At 42.1% G+C, this 13,110-nt stretch overlaps 1 protein-coding gene across 5 annotated transcripts in view; it reads left to right on the forward strand.

The window, feature by feature from the left end:
- MRTFA (myocardin related transcription factor A) overlaps nt 1-13,110 on the forward strand; it is a 217,819-nt gene that overhangs the window by 68,904 nt on the left and 135,805 nt on the right. For all 5 annotated transcript variants that reach the window (XM_074391145.1, XM_074391146.1, XM_003932842.4 and 2 more), the window contains one exon: nt 12,842-13,103. The gene's annotated coding sequence lies outside the window, so the exon portion shown is untranslated. The remainder of the gene's footprint in view (nt 1-12,841; nt 13,104-13,110) is intronic.

Below are 13,110 nucleotides of genomic sequence, written 5' to 3' on the forward strand. Positions count from 1 at the left end.
CAAGGTGGCTCACGCCTACCTGTAATCCTAGCACTTTGAGAGGCTGAGGCAGGTAAATTGCCTGAGATCAGGAGTTTGAGACCAGCCTGGACAACACTGTGAAATCCTGTCTCTACTAAAATACAAAAACTTAGCTAGGCGTGGTGGCGTGGACGTGTCTTCAGTCCCAGCTACTCGGGAGGCTGAGGTGGAGAATTGCTTGAACCCGGGAGACAGAGGTTGCAGTGAGCCAAGATCATGCTACTGCACTCCAACCTGCCTAATAATAATAATAATAATAACAACAACAACAACAACAACAATAAAATTACAGCTTTATTGAGCTTCTTCTAAAATAGTGTAAGTAGAAAGTGCTGATATGTAATTAGATAATCAGCGATATTTGACAATTTTAGGAGTCAGAGGGATGGTCTGAGATCCAGAGTCAGTGATTGGAGACTAGGAATTTCTGAATTATCAACTGAGTCAGGTTTGATAGCAATTTTATTATATCTTTATATCTGTAACAGCCTCTTCCCCAAACTCTCCCTACTTTTTTTCTGTCATTCTCTTCTTATTGTTGTAATCTTTGTCATTTCTCATTCTGTCTTCATTCCCATGTTTTCCTTTTTGTGTACCTAATGGGAACCTAAATGACATTTCCATCATTATTCTTTTGCATGTCCCTGGACCCAACATGCAAAATCAAGTTTACTATCTCCACAGATAAAATTCCTCCTCTTTTCCCTATTTCTGTTAGCAGAATACTGTCGTAATGACTGCCCTGGCTTAAAACCTTCAATAATTTTTGACATCTTGTCTCTTCTCCATCACCAACAAAGAGGAACACATTCTATCTCATATAAATCCTGTCTTCATTCATTCAACATAAATTCTGCAAAGATTTGGGTTCCTGTCTGTGCCATGTACATTGTATGGTAGTTCCCTTCTTTCTATTTTCACTCCCCCAATTCAGGATATCAACACATTACACTTTGCCTAATGAAGTAGCTTAGTGGCCGGGTGCTGTGGCTAACACCTATAATCCCAGCACTTTGGGAGGCCAAGGCAGGTGGATCGCCTGAGGTCAGGAGTTCGAGACCAGCCTGACCAACATGGAGAAACCTCATCTTTACTAAAAAATACAAAATTAACCAGATGTGGTGGCACATGCCTGTGATCCCAGCTACTCGGAAGGCTGAGGAGGTGGTTGTGGTGAGCCGAGATTGCGCCACTGCACTGCAGCCTGGGCACCAAGAGTGAGCCTCTGTTTCAAAAAAAAAAAAAAAAAAAAAGAGAAGTAACTTTGTAACCTCTGCCCTACCCAAACTCATATTATTTCTTTTTTCCAATTTAGTCTAACTTCATTGCCATATTAATTTCCTTGTACTTGAACCATGTGATTGGCCATACTGGATTGCCCTTTTAGAACATACTTCATATTTTCTCACGTCTATGACTTTGTTCATGCAGTTATGTCTCCTGGAAGAATATAAGCTCCCTAAGGGCAAGTACTTTGTTTTATTCACTGTAATCCTCAATACCCAGACAGCACCGGGCATGTAGTGGGTACTCAATATTTGTTGACCAGGTTGGTCTTGAACTCCTGGGCTCAAGGGATCCTCTCTGCTTGGTTCCCAAAGTGCTGGGATTACAGATGTGAGCTACCATGCATGGCCCTCTCTGGAAGCTTTTTCTGATCTCCTGTGTATTTATACCTGTGACAGAACCCTCTTTCCTTTTTTTTTTTGGTCTATATCTGTGCTGACTTTGTATATATGATGTGTTTGCTGTGAGGTTAATATATGTAGTAAATTAACAAATATTTGTTGAGTTCTTTTTTTAATTCAAATATTGTATCTAGATCTAGAGGCAAAAAAACCACTAGAATGAAGTTCCTTTCCTCAGTGAATGGGAGATGATAATTGTAAAAGTAAGCATAGATAAAAACAATCTTGGGATGTATGGAATCCTATCCCGTCGGAAGGGGATGGATAATAGGAGGTAGGATGGAGAAGAAGAGGCAATATTAGGCAGTCACAGTAAAGAGCTGCATAACGGTACCTGTGATTAGAGTGTGCATAAAGGGGAGTGGTGAGAAATGATGCTAATAGTGAAGGGCCCTGTACTGTTGTAATTGAAGAGGCGGTGTTAGATTGTTACTGTTATCCTTTTTGTTTAAGAGGAAATATTTGGATGACTCTTAAGAGGAAATATTTGGTGACTCCCTGTAGAACCACCAAGAGGAGCTAAAGTGACCAAAGGCCAAATAATTTATGGACTGGCCATAAATCATTTTTCACCATTGGCTGTTTATAACCATTGGCTGATACCAAAGGATATTTATCACCATTGGCTACCTAATTCATTGAGAACTTATAGATACCTAGAATTCTACCTCGCATCTTACTGCTTTGAGACGACCACCTAAGATTCTTAAGTTTTTTAGTTTTTTCTATCATTCACCCCCACCTCCCTCCCTCCCTCCCTCCCTCCCTCCCTTTCTTCCTTCCTCCCTTGCACCCTCCCTCCCTCTCCCTGTCTCCCTGTCTCCCTGTCTCTCTTTCAGACAGGGTCTGGCTCATGCACTGCAAGTCTGCCTACAGTGCAGTGATGAGATCTCGGCTCACTGCAGCCTCTGCCTTCTGGGCTCAAGCAGTCCTCCTGCCTCAGCCTCCTGAGTACGTGGGACTACAGGTGTGCACCACCCTGCCCAGCTAATTTTTGTTTTTCTTTTTTTTTTTTTTTTTTTGAGACGGAGTTTCGCTCTTGTTACCCAGGCTGGAGTGCAATGGCGCGATCTCGGCTCGCCGCAACCTCCGCCTCCTGGGTTCAGGCAATTCTCCTGCCTCAGCCTCCTGAGTAGCTGGGATTATACGCATGCGCCACCATGCCCAGCTAATTTTTTGTATTTTTAGTAGAGACGGGGTTTCACCATGTTGACCAGGTTGGTCTCGATCTCTCGACCTTGTGATCCACCCGCCTCGGCCTCCCAAAGTGCTGGGATTACAGGCTTGAGCCACCGCGCCCGGCCTGTTTGTTTCTTTTTAAGAGACTTGGTTTAGCCATGTTTCCCAGGCTGCTCTCAAATTTCTGGGGTCAAGCAGTCAGTCTGCCTTGGCCTCCCAAAGTGCTGGGATTACTGGTGTGAGCCACCATATGCCCAGTCCACCTTCATGTTTCTAAGTGTGCTTCTAGGAATACTTAGAAGTTTCTAGATTGAGCAATTTTAGATTTTATCTACTGACTACCTATTATAATAGGAGAAAAATTAGTTGTCTCATAGCTACTTCTGTTCTGCCATGTTCCCAATGAGGTTATGTTACAATTTTGGGTTGAATCTGTCTGCATTCATTGTTGGTATTATTATAAATGTGTGAATATTCACCATTTAGTCAAATATTTATTTTAAAGACAAAGTCTCACTATGTTGCCCAGCCTGAATTCGAGCTCCAGGACTCAAGCAACCCTCCTGCCTCAGCCTCTTGAGTAGCTTGGACTACAGACATGCACCAAACGTACTCAGCTCTATTCAAATTTAATTACTTTTCCTTTTCTTTTGTTATGTTTTGTTTTTCTGGAGCTGATGATTGCCTGCATTAAACATTTTGCTTAATTTTCTTTTTCTGTTTTTTTTTTTTAAAATTTTTTTGTTGTTGTTTTGTTTTTTTGAGACGGAGTCTTGTTCCGTCACCCAAGCTGAAGTGCAGTGGCTCAGTCTTGGTCCACTGCAACCTCTGCCTCCTGGGTTCAAGCGATTCTCCTGCCTCAGTCTCCTGAGTACCTGGGACTATAGGCATGCACCACCATGCCTGGCTAATCTTTTTTGTATTTTGTATTTTTTTTTCTTGAGGTGGAGTTTCACTCTTGTTGCCCAGGCTGGAGTGCAATGGCACAATCTTGGCTCACCGCAGTGTCTGCCTCCTGGGTTCAGTTGATTCTTCTGCCTCAGCCTCCTGAGTAGCAGGAATTATAGGCATGCATCACCATGCCTGGCTATTTTTTTTTTTTTTTTTGTATTTTTAGTAGAGTTGGGGTTTCACCATGTTGGTCATGCTGGTCTTTAACTCCTGACCTCAAATGATTGGCCAGCCTTGACCTCCCAAAGTTCTGGGATTACAGGCATGAGCCACCATGCCCCGCCTTAATTTTCTTCATAAGTATCACTAATTCTTCCCATTTCCTTTTAGAGTCTCAAAGTGAATTTTCTCAATGATTAAGCCTATTAGATAATTGATAAAATTTTTTTCCTCCTTGAGATTTTCCTAGTTTCTTGTCCTTCTGCTCTAATCTGGACTCCTGGCTTTCTTAGACTGCTGTTGAGTTTTTGCTCTGATATTTGTCTTCACCTTCATTCTGGAAATCGTGTTTCTTTCCCTCTTGTGTTGGAGCTGTTACCTGGATCCCATGTCTTTTTATTTGTTTATTCCCTATGTTGTAGTGAAACATATCATGTAATTAGTTCCTGGAAGGTTATTTGGTAGGTAAAATTTTTTATTACTTGGAATGCCCTCCTATTTGATTGATAGTTGTTAAGCCATGTAAGCAATTATAGTTTGAAAATACTTTTTTTCTCATAATTTGAAGGCAGTACTCCACTGTCATTTAGTTTCCACTGTTGCTATTGAGAAGTCTGGTGCCATTTATTTTATATCACAATTTTGTGGGTGAGGATTTTGGATAGGGTTTAGCTTAGGGATTCTTCTGCTCCATATGGTGTTAATCTGGATCCCTACAGTGTTAAATGGCATCTCTTAGTGGCATTCAGCAGGTAACTAGGCTTGTCCGGGGTGTCCAGGATGGCTTTGCTCACATGCCTGGCACTTTGTTGGGGATGTCTAGAAAGCTGGACTCAGCTGGATCCCACTGCCTTTCTGTATAGGCATGAGACCTCTTTTAAAGATCGATCCATCAGTGTGTTTGGATTTCTTACATGGGGGCACAGGGATCCAAGAGACCAAGGTAGAAGCTGCCAGTCCTCTTAAAGTATAGACCCTGAACCGGCATACCATCACTTTCACTGTCGTTAATTTGTCAAGGCAGAGGCCAGCTCAGATTCAAGGTGAAGGGAAATAAACCCCACCCATCAACGGAGGGAAATGTCAGATAATTTGCAGCATCTTTAATCTTCCACATTATTTTTCCATTCGTTCTCCATTGTTTTGTTAAATTTTTCTGATTCTTGTACTCCTCGTTTTTAGGTGATTTTCAAGATGAAGAGGCAATAGGAAGGCCTGTTATTTGCCATCTCTAAAGCCTGGTAGTTTTAAAGGCATCTGAAGATAATGAGGGTGGTAAAGACAGATGTGAGGGTAGTTAATTAGCCAAGACTTGAGGTTTCACTCATCTTCTGTACAGTAACTTTTTTTTTTGGAGACAGTTTCAATCTGTCACTTGGGCTGTAGTGCAGTGTTACAGTCTTGGCTCACTGCATCCTCTACCTACCACGTTCAAGCAATCCTCCTGCCTCAGCCTCCCAAGTAACTGGGACTACAGGCATGCCTGGCTGTTTTCCTCATCTTCTACTGTAGGACATGGGGCAGTACCTAGGATGTATATAATAAACTCTCAGGAAACACTTGTTCAGTTGGTTTGAATTCCTTCATACCAGATTTTACACGTGCACATGCACACACACATACAGAGATACCCATACCTGCCCACACCCACCTTACCCTTACCCATACATACCTGCTTAGACAGTAAGAGTTTTCAAGATTAGGTTTACTACATTGAAAATAAATAAAGGAGAATTAAAGTAAAAATATGTCCAGCTAAAAGAAAGTTGATTAGTTAGTTAAAAACAATTTTTATACCAATTGTTTAAAAACATTTTTCAGAAGAACCATGCCATTTGGTTGCATAGAACCACCTTTTTGTAATGAGTCGTGATAAAGAATTGTGCTAGTGCTTATGTTTTAGAGTTGTCAGTAGCTGTCTACGCTCTTCCATTTTTCTAACACATTTCATGCCGCTGCTTCTAGGTACATATGTTGTTCTGTACAGGCAGAAGGCATAAAGCCCCAAAGCGGGTAGGGCGGAGAAAAGATGAGGCATAATTAGGCCAGCAAAAGAGGGAAACAGATGGGTTGTGGGAGATGACCCTGCCCCCATGTTGTTTTTGTTCTGGCTGCTACTGATCATATGTGAATCAGCAGCCCAGAAACTGGAGTTAGTGATCCTTTGATAAAAAAGAAAGTTTGATCTTAGACTCAGTAGGGTTATAAATTACAACTCTAAAAAGCGATGCAAGTTTTACAGTAAATAAAATTATGAGTATTCAGGAATTGGTAAAGGGGACTTAATTATGATGGCCATACCTCAACATTTTTGGGTCTTGTTTCTAGATTATCGTAGTTTACAAGATTTTATCTTGTGGGCTCTTTCAAAATAAATAGAGTAGTGTTTTTGTTGGAGAAATAAATCTTTCCAATGTGTATTTTTCATGCCAAATTAGTCTTCTGTCAGTGCTTACATTTGACTTCTGGTCTATTTCCTAATGTCAAGGTTAAGGAAACCTTGCTGTGTCTTATTAAATCTTCCAATTGTTCTATGGAAGAATCTTATTTTTAAAAAAACATTATGAGAATGTTATCAAACATACACACATGCAGAGATAACAGCATAATGGATTTCTAAGTAATTCAACATTATCAACATTCTGCCCCTCTTGTTTTATGTATTCTTCCTCCCACCCCCTGCTTTATGAACTTGATGGAAGGATTTTATTGTTATACAGTATAGTTTAATATTGGTGTTTTAAAGAATATATCCTGAAACTTATGAAATCCCTAAATTAACAAACAACACTATATAATTTACACAATAAAAATATTTGGTAAAGTGTGTGAGTTTGTATGTATACATGTTTATATATATATGTGTCTGTAAATTTTAAGTAATCTCTTTAAGCCCTTAATAAATCTGTAAATATGGAACTTAATTAAAAAACTGTTGGGGCCGGGCGCGGTGGCTCAAGCCTGTAATCCCAGCACTTTGGGAGGCCAAGGCGGGTGGTTCATGAGGTCAAGAGATCGAGACCATCCTGGTCAACATGGTGAAACCCCGTCTCTACTAAAAATACAATACATTAGCTGGGCATGGTGGCACGTGCCTGTAATCCCAGCTACTCAGGAGGCTGAGGCAGGAGAATTGCCTGAACCCAGGAGGCGGAGGTTGCGGTGAGCCCAGATCGCGCCATTGCACTCTAGCCTGGTTAACAAGAGCGAAACTCCTTCTCAAAAAAAAAAAAAAAAAAAAAGTTAAATTCTGAATTGAACACTTGCTAAAGCAGTTTTTCAAATTGCTTATTTATTTTATTCTGGGCAGTGGTAGGCACTATCATGGTTCGGTTTTATAGAATTTGATATTCCTATTTTCTTTTTGCACCATAATATAGTATCAAAGTGTCCTTTCTTTTTTTTTTTTTTTTTTTTTTTTTGAGACAGAGTATTACACTGTTGTCCCGGCTGGAGTGCAGTGGCTCAATCTTGTCTCACTGCAATTTCTGCCTCCCAGTTTGAAGTGATTATCCTGCCTCAGCCTCCTGAGTAGCTGGGATTACAGGTGCCCACCACCACGCCAGACTAATTTTTTGTGTTTTTAATAGAGACGGGGTTTCACTATATTGGCCAGACTGGTCTCGAGTGCCTGACCTTGTAATCCACCCACCTTGACCTCCCAAAGTGCTGGGATTACAAGCGTGAGCCACTGTGTCCAACCCAGTCCTTTCTTTAATCTGTTAAAAATGTATGTGTTGTTGGGCAAGGTGGCTCAGTGTTGTAATCCTAGCATTTTGAGAGGCCAGTGTAGGGCAATTGCTTGACCCCAGGAGTTTGAGACCAGCCTGGTCAACATAGTGAGATCCTATCTCTACAAAAAAGTGAAAAATAGTCAGATGTGATGGCACACGTCTATAGTTCTAGCTACTTGAGAGGATCACTTGAGCCCAGGAGTTTAAGGCTGCAGTGCGCTATGATCATTCCATTGCACTCTAGCTTGAATGGCTGAGTAACACCCTGTCTTTAATAAAAACAAAGTATGTGCTGTAAGAAACATCTTTCCCACCCTTCCCACCCCGCCCCAAGATGGGTCTCACTCTGTTGCCCAGGCTGGAGTGGAGTGGCACAATCACAGCTCACTGCAGCCTCAACCTTCCTGGGGTCGAGGTGATCCTCCTACCTTAGCCTCCAGAGTAGCTGAGACAGCAGGCACATGCTACCATGCCCCAGTAATTTTTATATGTTTTGTAGAGATGGGATTTGGCTATGTTGCCCAGGATGGTCTTGAATTCCTGGGCTCTAGCTATCTGCCCACCTCAGCCTCCCAAACTGCTGGGATTACAGGTGTGAGCCATCACACCTGGCTGAAACATTTTTTTAAAAACTTGTCTCCACCAGGTGCAGTGGCTCATACCTATAATCCTAGCACTTGGGGAGGCTATGGCGAGTGGATCATCTGAAGTCAGGAGTTTGAGACCAGCCTGGCCAACATGGTGAAACTCCGTGTCTACTGAAAACACAAAAATTAGGTGTGGTGGTACATGCCTGTAACTGCAGTTACTCTGGAGGCTGAGACATGAGAATCACTTGAATCTGGGAGGCGGAGGTTGCAGTGAGCCAAAATCTCACCACAGCACTCCAGCCTGGGTGATGGAGCAAGACTCCATCTCAAAAAAACAAAACCAAAAAGACAAAAAAAACACAAAACACTTTATTTTCTCTTCATGCCTAGCATTGGACTTAGACTTAGGTTGGCTTTCTTTTGGGGGCCATTTTTTACGAAGTTTCTTTAAATCATTTTCTAGAAATACTGGTTGTGTTCACTAAGTGCATACCAGTATCACCAACTCATGAAGTTTAACTTCATGCTTCATTAGAAAAATATTGATACCATGTGATGGATCTTTATTATCTCTTGGGAATAGTAACACATGTAAATGTTAAGTCTCTGAATCCCAGCAATAATTATTATCTCATTCAAAATAATAGGAAGAAGTTTGTTCTGAATTAGCGAAAAGTAAATTAAATAATTTACTTCATTTTGAAGAATATATGGGTTTGCAAAGCACAGGGGCTGATTCCTTTAATCCCAGCACTTTGGGAGATTTAGGTAGGAGGATCACTTCAGGCCAGGAGTTTGAGATCAGCCTGGTCAGCATAACAAAACCTCGTATCTCCTCAACCTCCAGCCCCACCCCCCGACCCGCAAAGAAAATAAAAAAAATAAAAAGATGGGGTTGGTGGTATGCCTGTATTCCTAAGCTACCTGTGGGGTAGCTTGAGCCCAGGAATTCAAGATCCCAGTGAGCTATGATCATGCCACTGCACCCTAGCCTGGCCAACAGAGTGAGACCACCCCTGTCTCCGCACCCTCCTCGCCCGCCGCACCCCCACCGCCAAAAAAAAAAAAAAAAAAAAAGGCTGGATGCGGGGGCTGGATACGGAGAGTTCATGCCTGTAAATCCAGCACTTTGGGAGACCAAGGCAGGTGGATAACTTGAGGCCAGGAGTTCAAGACGGGCCTAGGGCAACAGGGCAAAACCCTGAGGTATGAACTCTTAACAGTCCATAACGATTTAACAGCTGTTTATTGAAAACCTTTTACTCTTATGTGAAATTACTCTTTCTAAGTCCTAACGCTGAAGTTTTAATACCATTCTTTTTCTATTTTCTTTTAGAATAAGGAGGTTAGTTCTCAAGGGGTCCTTGAATGTCATAAAATTGAAGTCTTTTTTTAGTCTGAAAGACTGCTGTTAAAAGAAGCAAATGTGCTCGTTCAGAATCAATGACAGAGAATACAGAGCCAGGTAGATTAATCCTGTATAACAGTTCTTTTTACCCAGGGTACACAGAGACGTGGTTTAAACCATAATAAATCATAGATGAGATGGAAAAGAATTATTATAAAAGAAACCCTTTTCCCATTGTTTGCCCATAGTACCCCTGAGAATATTTAGTTCCAAATATTTTTGTTTGAACTCGTCTCCCTTAAGTCTTCTTCCAGTCTTTTTTGGAGTAGAGAGTCCTTACTATCTTTTTTCTTCATAATATCATATTCCTCATGTTAATTCCTCTTATCTAGACCTTTTCCAATCCAGTTTATAGTCTATGAGATATATCAACCAGAACTACAGTCAGGTTTGGGCACACTGTTGGTTTACTTGAAGGTAGATTATAATAGTCTTTCTAGTTTTTAGTGCCTTTCTTCATGGCTGGTAATATTTTGTTGGTTTCTTCAGCTAAAGCAAATTAAAGTCATCAGCAATGTTTGCAAGGAATGCCCAGGGAATCTCACTTTATGGATCAGAAACTATGGTCTTTTCATTATAAAAGCCATGTAAGTATTTTAGAGAAAATTTAGAACCTTAAAGAAAAATTTTTCATTTTAAGAAGTATACCAAGACACAAAAGGTGTCTTGGTATACTTCTTAAAATATTTTTTCTTTGCGTAATATTTTAATATATGAGTATGCAGTTTTATGTCTTTTCTTAAATGTGGCTTTACAATAAGCATTTCCCACATTAGAAATGCTTTATAAAAATTATTCTTCTTAACTGTATAGGATTCAGTAGGGGTGTGTGTGTGTGTGTGTGTGTGTGTGTGTTTATGTGTGTTTATGTGTATGTGTATTTTTAAATTTATGAACTTTAATTGGTTCATGGTTTTCCAAGGCTATACAAGGATGATGCCATCAAGGGAGCTTTTACTCACGGTAGAAGGTGAAGCGGGTGCAGGCATGTCACAGGACAAGAGCAGGAACAAGAGGAAGAAGAGGGGCAGTGCCCCACACTTTTAAACAGCTAGATTTTGCAAGAACTCACTATCATGAGGACAGCGGCAATCCATGAGGGATCTGCCCCCATGACCCAAATATCTCCCATCAGACCCCACCTCCAACGTTGGGGACTGCATTTCAACATGAGATTTGGGTGGGACAAATATCAGAGTCATATCATTCTGCCTCTAGTCCCCCAAGTCTCATGTCCTCCTTACATTTCAAAATACAATTATTTCTTCTCAGTAGTTCCCCAAAGTCTTAACTCATTGCAGCATTAACTCAGAAGTCCAAAGTCTTATCTGGAGATAAGTTCCTTCCACCTATGAGCCTGTAAAATCAAAGACAAGTTACTTACTTCCAAGATAAAATAGGGATACAGGCATTGAGTAAACATTTCCATTCCAAAAGGGAGAAATTGGCCAAAAGAAAGGGGCTACAGGCCCCATGCAAGTCTGAAACCCAGCAGGGCAGTCATTAAATCTTAAAGCTCTAAAAGAATCCTTGACTCCATGTCCCATGTTCTGGGTACACTGATATAAAGTGGGGGTTCCCAAAGCCTTGGGCAGCTCTGCCCCTGTGGCTTTGCAGGGTACAGCTTTAATCCTGGCTGCTTTCATGGGCTGATGTTGAGTGTCTACAACTTTTCCACGTGTTGGTGGACATACCATTCTGGGGTCTGGAGGATGATGACCTTCTTCTCATAGCTCTGCTAGGCAGTGCCCCAGTGAGGACTCTGTGTGGGGACTCTGACCCCACATTTCCCTTCTGTACTGCCCTAGCAGAAGTTCTCCATGGGGGCTGCACCCCTGTAGCAAACTTCCTGGACGTCCAGTGTTTCCATACAACCTCTGAAATCTAGGTGGAAGTTCCCAAACCTCAGTTCTAGACTTCTGTGCACCCGCGGGCTCAACACCCCATGGGTGTTGAGCTGAGGCTTTGGGCTTACATCCTCTGAAGCCATGGCCTGAGCTGTACCTTGACTCTTTTTAGTCATGGCTGCAGCTCAAGCATCTGGGACTCACGAGTACCATGTTCTCAGGTTGCACAGAGCAGGAGGGCCCTGGGCCCAGCCTGTGAAGCTGTTTTTCTCGCCTAGGCCTTTGAGCTGTGGTGTGAAGGTCTCTGACATGCCCTGGAGACATTTTCCCCACTGTCTTGGTGATTAACATTGGGCTCCTTATGCAAATTTCTGCAGCTGGCTTGAATTTCTTCCCAGAAAATGGGTTTTTCTTTTCTGTTGCCTTGTCACACTGTACATTTTCTAAATTTTTATGCTCTGCTTCCTCTTGAATGCTTTGCTGCTTAGAAATATCCTCCACCGGATACCCTAAATCATTTCACTCAAGTTCAAAGTTCCAAAGATCTCTCGAGCAGGGGCAAAATGTCACCAGTCTCTTTGCTAAAGGATTTTAAGAATCACCTTTATTTCATTTCCCAGCAAGTTCCTCATCTCCGTCTGAGACCATCTCATCCTGTACTTCATTGTCAATATCACTATCAGCATTTTGGTCAAAGCCATTCAACAAGTCTCTAGGAAGTTTCAAACTTTCTCACGTTTTCCTGTCTTTTTCTGAGCCCTCCAAACTGTTCCAAACACTGCCTGTTCCCCAGTTTCAAACTTGCTTCCACGTTTTCAGATATCCCTATAGCAGCATCCCACTCTGTCAGTACTGATTTACCATATGAGTCTGTTCTCATATAGCTGTAAAGAACTGCCCGAGACTGGGTAGTTTATAAAGGAAAGAGGTTTAACTGACTTACAGTTCCACAGGGCTGGGGAGGCCTTAGGAAACTTAAAATCATTGTGGAAGAGGAAGCGAACATGTCCTCCTTCACATGGTGGCAGGAAGGAGAAGTGCCGAGCGAAAGGAGAAAAGCCCCTTATAAAACCGTCAGATCTTGTGAGAACTCATGAGAATAGCACAGAGCTACCCCTATGATTCAGTTACCTCCCACCAAGTCCCTCCCATGACCTGTGGGAATTACCGGAACTACAATTCCAGATGAGATTTGGGTGGGGACACCGCCAAGCCTTATTGTCATTGTTCCGTCTAAACTTTTCATTTATTCTTCCATTTCCAGGTTGCCATCACGAAAGCCAAAGTGGATTTCTCCAGTGTGGTGTGCCTGCCCCCTTCCGTCATTGCTGTGAATGGGCTGGACGGAGGAGGGGCCGGCGAAAATGATGATGAACCAGTGCTCGTTTCCCTATCGGCGGCACCCAGTCCCCAGAGCGAAGCTGTTGCCAATGAACTGCAGGAGCTCTCCTTGCAGCCCGAGCTGACCCTAGGCCTCCACCCTGGTAGGAATCCCAATTTGCCTCCACTTAGTGAGCGGAAGAATGGTGAGTA

Source organism: Saimiri boliviensis, chromosome 21 (assembly GCF_048565385.1).
Source record: "Saimiri boliviensis isolate mSaiBol1 chromosome 21, mSaiBol1.pri, whole genome shotgun sequence".
NCBI classification, from domain to species: domain Eukaryota; kingdom Metazoa; phylum Chordata; class Mammalia; order Primates; family Cebidae; genus Saimiri; species Saimiri boliviensis.